Genomic DNA, 7,858 nt, shown 5'->3' with positions numbered 1-7,858 from the left:
TTTTAGACAAAATATGCCCTGTGAGGCCGAACAAAGGGACAGCTATTAAATAAAAATGCTTTTATCAAAGCAGTTGGAAGATTGATTTAAGGGGGAGTAGTTGGGACCTATGAAGGCACAGATATTGGAAATGTTTTAGAATTGAAGAGTTATTTTTGGAATTGTTTTAGAATTGAAGAGTTATTTTTTGGAATTATTTTAAAAAGCAAAATATATTTCTAAAATAATTTCCATCGATTTTCCCAACCTTTTATATATTTTAAAACCCTTTCCATAAATTTGAGCCTTGAAACTGTAACAGTAAACTGATAAAATTTTAAATTGTAAAGGATTACGTGTAAATTTACAGCACTTACATGTAAATTGCTGAAACTCATTATAGAAACTAAAATAGTAAAAAAGTCACCAATAAAAGAGATTTCCCATCAATTTAATCAAGAACGTTATTAAAGTTAACAAAAAGTTTGGTTGCAGCTATAGCCTCTATTTTCACAAACAACAGATGATATTCTCTAACTAAAGAGAGAGCCTGCAAACTAGGAGCAACAGACACAAGGAGAACGCAGCTAGCCTTTAAACACGCTAACGAAGGGTTGTGTACGAATTTCATTGGACGAGCGTTACTAGCCTTTACGCTGAACGTTTTACGGGCGGAGGGGACGACAATTTCCGAAATTTCCCCTTCCGACGGCAGCAGGCGCTAAAGCATCTAACCAATGAAAAATGTACACAAGAAAATCCACGACTTTTGACGGCTTGCGTTCTCCTTGTGTGGGGTGTTGTGTTTGTTGCTCCTAGCTGCAAGTGCAAGGAGAGCCATGTGTCTTGACCTTTAGCTTTGGGGTTTAAAAAATAAGTGGAGACTTGGATAGGTAGAATTTAGTAGATGTCTGATTTATAAATTCACTAGCTTTAATACCCGGCTTCGCCCGGGGTCTTTTTGATTTGTACGTAATAAAAGTACGGCACCATAACAAAACCTTCTTCAGAAAACTTCGTATTTTTATTTCCTTCTGACGATTCTTCCTAATTTCTTTTTTGCGAGCTTACTTTGAGTTTGTTCTTTAATTAGCCGACTGAAGAGCTAAGTAAGATTTAAAAAACCAGCAAAATCCGCTAACTTTCAATATGCGAAAGAATACGGGAGAAAAGTAAAACTCGCTATTTTTCAATACGCGAAAGAAAACCGAAAAATATACGGTAAAGAATACGGATGAAAACCAAACTCGCTAACTAAGATTTAAAAACCTAGCAAAACCCGCTAACTTTCAATATGCGAAAGAATACGGGCGAAAAAGCGAAAAGCAAAACCTCTAAATTTCAATACGTGAAAGAAAACCGAAAAATAATACGGTAATGAATACGGATGAAAAGCAAAACTCGCTAACTAAGATTTAAAAACCCAGCGAAACCCGCTAACTTTCAATACGCGATAGAAAACCGAAAAATAATACGGTAATGAATACGGATGAAAAGCAAAACTCGCTAACTAAGATTTAAAAACCCAGCAAACCCGCTAACTTTCAATACGCGATAGAAAACCGAAAAATAATACGGTAATGAATACGGATGAAAAGCAAAACTCGCTAACTAAGATTTAAAAACCCAGCAAAACCCGCTAACTTTCAATACGCGATAGAAAACCGAAAAATAATACGGTAATGAATACGGATGAAAAGCAAAACTCGCTAACTAAGATTTAAAAACCCAGCAAAACCCGCTAACTTTCAATACGCGAAAGAAAACCGAAAAATAATACGGTAATGAATACGGATGAAAAGCAAAACTCGCTAACTAAGATTTAAAAACCCAGCAAAACCCGCTAACTTTCAATACGCGAAAGAAAACCGAAAAATAATACGGTAATGAATACGGATGAAAAGCAAAACTCGCTAACTAAGATTTAAAAACCCAGCAAAACCCGCTAACTTTCAATACGCGAAAGAAAACCGAAAAATAATACGGTAATGAATACGGATGAAAAGCAAAACTCGCTAACTAAGATTTAAAAACCCAGCAAAACCCGCTAACTTTCAATACGCGATAGAAAACCGAAAAATAATACGGTAATGAATACGGATGAAAAGCAAAACTCGCTAACTAAGATTTAAAAACCCAGCAAACCCGCTAACTTTCAATACGCGATAGAAAACCGAAAAATAATACGGTAATGAATACGGATGAAAAGCAAAACTCGCTAACTAAGATTTAAAAACCCAGCAAAACCCGCTAACTTTCAATACGCGATAGAAAACCGAAAAATAATACGGTAATGAATACGGATGAAAAGCAAAACTCGCTAACTAAGATTTAAAAACCCAGCAAAACCCGCTAACTTTCAATACGCGATAGAAAACCGAAAAATAATACGGTAATGAATACTGATGAAAAGCAAAACTCGCTAACTAAGATTTAAAAACCCAGCAAACCCGCTAACTTTCAATACGCGATAGAAAACCGAAAAATAATACGGTAATAAATACTGATGAAAAGCAAAACTCGCTAACTAAGATTTAAAAACCCAGCAAACCCGCTAACTTTCAATACGCGAAAGAAAACCGAAAAATAATACGGTAATGAATACGGATGAAAAGCAAAACTCGCTAACTAAGATTTAAAAACCCAGCAAAACCCGCTAACTTTCAATACGCGATAGAAAACCGAAAAATAATACGGTAATGAATACGGATGAAAAGCAAAACTCGCTAACTAAGATTTAAAAACCTAGCAAAACCCGCTAACTTTCAATACGCGATAGAAAACCGAAAAATAATACGGTAATGAATACGGATGAAAAGCAACACTCGCTAACTAAGATTTAAAAACCCAGCAAAACCCGCTAACTTTCAATACGCGATAGAAAACCGAAAAATAATACGGTAATGAATACTGATGAAAAGCAAAACTCGCTAACTAAGATTTAAAAACCCAGCAAACCCGCTAACTTTCAATACGCGATAGAAAACCGAAAAATAATACGGTAATAAATACTGATGAAAAGCAAAACTCGCTAACTAAGATTTAAAAACCCAGCAAACCCGCTAACTTTCAATACGCGAAAGAAAACCGAAAAATAATACGGTAATGAATACGGATGAAAAGCAAAACTCGCTAACTAAGATTTAAAAACCCAGCAAAACCCGCTAACTTTCAATACGCGATAGAAAACCGAAAAATAATACGGTAATGAATACGGATGAAAAGCAAAACTCGCTAACTAAGATTTAAAAACCCAGCAAACCCGCTAACTTTCAATACGCGATAGAAAACCGAAAAATAATACGGTAATAAATACTGATGAAAAGCAAAACTCGCTAACTAAGATTTAAAAACCTAGCAAAACCCGCTAACTTTCAATACGCGATAGAAAACCGAAAAATAATACGGTAATGAATACGGATGAAAAGCAAAACTCGCTAACTAAGATTTAAAAACCTAGCAAAACCCGCTAACTTTCAATACGCGATAGAAAACCGAAAAATAATACGGTAATGAATACGGATGAAAAGCAAAACTCGCTAACTAAGATTTAAAAACCCAGCAAAACCCGCTAACTTTCAATACGCGATAGAAAACCGAAAAATAATACGGTAATGAATACTGATGAAAAGCAAAACTCGCTAACTAAGATTTAAAAACCCAGCAAACCCGCTAACTTTCAATACGCGATAGAAAACCGAAAAATAATACGGTAATAAATACTGATGAAAAGCAAAACTCGCTAACTAAGATTTAAAAACCCAGCAAACCCGCTAACTTTCAATACGCGAAAGAAAACCGAAAAATAATACGGTAATGAATACGGATGAAAAGCAAAACTCGCTAACTAAGATTTAAAAACCCAGCAAAACCCGCTAACTTTCAATACGCGATAGAAAACCGAAAAATAATACGGTAATGAATACTGATGAAAAGCAAAACTCGCTAACTAAGATTTAAAAACCCAGCAAACCCGCTAACTTTCAATACGCGATAGAAAACCGAAAAATAATACGGTAATAAATACTGATGAAAAGCAAAACTCGCTAACTAAGATTTAAAAACCCAGCAAACCCGCTAACTTTCAATACGCGAAAGAAAACCGAAAAATAATACGGTAATGAATACGGATTAAAAGCAAAACTCGCTAACTAAGATTTAAAAACCCAGCAAAACCCGCTAACTTTCAATACGCGATAGAAAACCGAAAAATAATACGGTAATGAATACGGATGAAAAGCAAAACTCGCTAACTAAGATTTAAAAACCTAGCAAAACCCGCTAACTTTCAATACGCGATAGAAAACCGAAAAATAATACGGTAATGAATACGGATGAAAAGCAAAACTCGCTAACTAAGATTTAAAAACCCAGCAAAACCCGCTAACTTTCAATACGCGATAGAAAACCGAAAAATAATACGGTAATGAATACGGATGAAAAGCAAAACTCGCTAACTAAGATTTAAAAACCTAGCAAAACCCGCTAACTTTCAATACGCGATAGAAAACCGAAAAATAATACGGTAATGAATACGGATGAAAAGCAAAACTCGCTAACTAAGATTTAAAAACCCAGCAAAACCCGCTAACTTTCAATACGCGATAGAAAACCGAAAAATAATACGGTAATGAATACGGATGAAAAGCAAAACTCGCTAACTAAGATTTAAAAACCCAGCAAAACCCGCTAACTTTCAATACGCGATAGAAAACCGAAAAATAATACGGTAATGAATACGGATGAAAAGCAAAACTCGCTAACTAAGATTTAAAAACCTAGCAAAACCCGCTAACTTTCAATACGCGATAGAAAACCGAAAAATAATACGGTAATGAATACGGATGAAAAGCAAAACTCGCTAACTAAGATTTAAAAACCCAGCAAAACCCGCTAACTTTCAATACGCGATAGAAAACCGAAAAATAATACGGTAATGAATACGGATGAAAAGCAAAACTCGCTAACTAAGATTTAAAAACCCAGCAAAACCCGCTAACTTTCAATACGCGATAGAAAACCGAAAAATAATACGGTAATGAATACGGATGAAAAGCAAAACTCGCTAACTAAGATTTAAAAACCCAGCAAAACCCGCTAACTTTCAATACGCGATAGAAAACCGAAAAATAATACGGTAATGAATACGGATGAAAAGCAAAACTCGCTAACTAAGATTTAAAAACCCAGCAAAACCCGCTTACTTTCAATACGTGATAGAAAACCGAAAAATAATACGGTAATGAATACGGATGAAAAGCAAAACTCGCTAACTAAGATTTAAAAACCCAACAAAACCCGCTAACTTTCAATACGCGAAAGAAAACCGAAAAATAATACGGTTCACGAAAAGCGAAACTCGAAAGAATACCGAAAAATAATACGGTAAAAAATAATTGTTGGGCGGGGACTAATTAGCGGCTGCGGGAGGGCGAAAACGGAGGGGACAAATGGAATCATTTCAAGAGAGAGGGAGAGACCGAGAGCGAGGGGGGGGGGTAAACTTAGGGGATGGTCATCGATTGGTCCACGGAAGCCACAAACACACAAACATTGAGGATTATATATAAGATTGAATTCATTAAGATAATTAGCTTACATAGAACGTTGGAAACTCCTTTAACCGTTTAATTTCTTAAGTATTTATACCGAATTTTAAATTAACATATATAACAGCATATTAATTAAGGTTATAAAATTTTGCGAGTAGTACACTGCAAATAAATCGTTCACCTTAAGATCACTATTGTACACATTGGTAGCACATACATGTGATCTGTATATGTTTTACAAAGTGATCTCATGTGTGCTTTTACGATCTCTGAGTGTTCACTCTTTTGAAAATATCGCTTATAAGTGATCTCGTTTCACCTATCAGTGATCTTAAAGTGATCAGGGTGCCCTTAAAGAACGCATAACACATTTAGAACACTAGTATCAATGGTTTGGTACACTAAATTATCACTTTGAGGACACCACGTTGTAAAATTTGGTACACCACATAATCTCTTTTCGAACACTTTAAATTTATAGTGCCAATTGGTACACTAAGCGTAACATCAAATTGTTTATATATATCCTCCTAGCAGACGCTAAAGCTTGAGCGTCGCTGCGCCACCTAGTCTAATTTCGGTAGCGAATTGAAATTTTATACTTTTGTTTTATCCCCATTAGCTACTGAAAACTTTCGTTATGCCCCCTTTCGGCGGCCATCCACGACATGTAGAGGATACAAATACGTAATGAAGTCAAAGCTACGAGAACAGGGGGCTTAATAGACGTTTGATACACGGTGATCCCACTTAGCAGAAGCTAAGCAAAAGCTTCTGCGTCGCTGGCGCCACCTAGATTCGTTTCAGTATGGCTAACACACTTGTTTTCAAACACGGACAGTAGGCGCCGACTCTTATTCCTGTTTTTCTACGTACGGCGTCTATAGGCCCCGTGCATGAAAAGAGAAGATACAAGTAAATTCAATATCGTATGCTTAACTTTTAATTTATCCAAGGACTATAGTGTAAACTTAATAAAGCAGACGAAAATGAGAGCCACATGTGGTATTTTTCCGCATTGCGGATAGCTTTAATGCTGCCAGATATCTAATCTACGCCAGGGGCCTATTGCCTTACATATTTATTTCCTACCCATATCGGTAAAACCAAGATTTTTAACGCACGGGGTCTAAACTATTTTTTAGATATATCTGTAGTAGCAGAAAAAGATACTTATATCATTCACGTTAATAAATTGCAAACAAAAATAATGCCGTTCAATATTAGAGCACTAAATGATCACCTGCGCAACAAAATTGGCTCACCTGTTCACTTAAAGAAATAAGGGAACACTACTGTTTAAGTGTTCTACTGTGTTTCCGGTGTGTTCTTTAATTGAACAAGTGAGCCAATTTTGTTGCGCAGGTGATCTTTTAGTGCTCTATTTTGAACTGTTTTTGAAACACTTTCAGAATGCCAAAAAACACTACAAGATCACTCAGGAACACTAAAAACACACCAAAAAAACACTTAAACAGTAGTGTTCTCTTATGTGTTTCCTAAGTGTGATTTAAGTGAGCAAGTGAGCCAATTTTGTTGCGCTGGTGATATTTTAGTGATCCACCTGTACACACTTTTGAATTGCTTAAAGAACGTATTATTCACGCTTGTAGATCCTTATAGTACACTAGTTACACACACACGAAGTACTATGTTCCAAATGTGATCTCTTGGTGTATAGTGATCCGATTTTGTTGCGCACTTTTAGCGTGCTTTTAGTGATTTACTAGTGAACGTTTTTTTTGCAGTGTAGTTGGAAACAAAACTGCTACATAGGACCAATGAAATTTATACACGACACTTCGATAGAGTGTTTAAAGACTAGCTGCGTTCTCCTTGTGTTTGTTGTGGTTTTGCCAAAGCTCGTTTATTTTTCTTCGATTCCGAGTGGGACAGATCTTCTAGTGGTAAATATGCGAAGCTTTTTCTAGTTTTTTGTACGTTGAATTTAGATTTATAAAGTTACGATGGAAGTGACAAATAGTATATAAGTACCTACAAAATGGAATTTGTGCTTTATTATTCAAGATAATAATTCAGAAAAATTAAATTGCCCTGCTAATTATTCCGAGCGATTGAAAAGTTCGTCGTACATATCTATGAGCAAAATTTTAAAACATTTCAGTGAACTGGGAACTCTTCCATCCAATATCAAAATATCAAGGCTAGACGATGGATTTGTTGTTGAAAAAACTTTGTTGAAGAGAAGAGCCAAGTTCCCCAAATCCTGAAGTAAATGCTTCAATAATACGGAATTGCAACGACACATGAAGCGAAAAAACACGAGTGAAGAGTCGTCATGTTCGGAACCAAATTTTTTTTTTAAC

The sequence above is a fragment of the Leiobunum rupestre genome, chromosome 1 (genome assembly GCF_980474605.1).
Source record: "Leiobunum rupestre chromosome 1, qqLeiRupe1.1.hap1, whole genome shotgun sequence".
NCBI classification, from domain to species: Eukaryota; Metazoa; Arthropoda; class Arachnida; order Opiliones; family Sclerosomatidae; genus Leiobunum; species Leiobunum rupestre.
Note: the sequence above shows the minus strand (reverse complement) of the source record.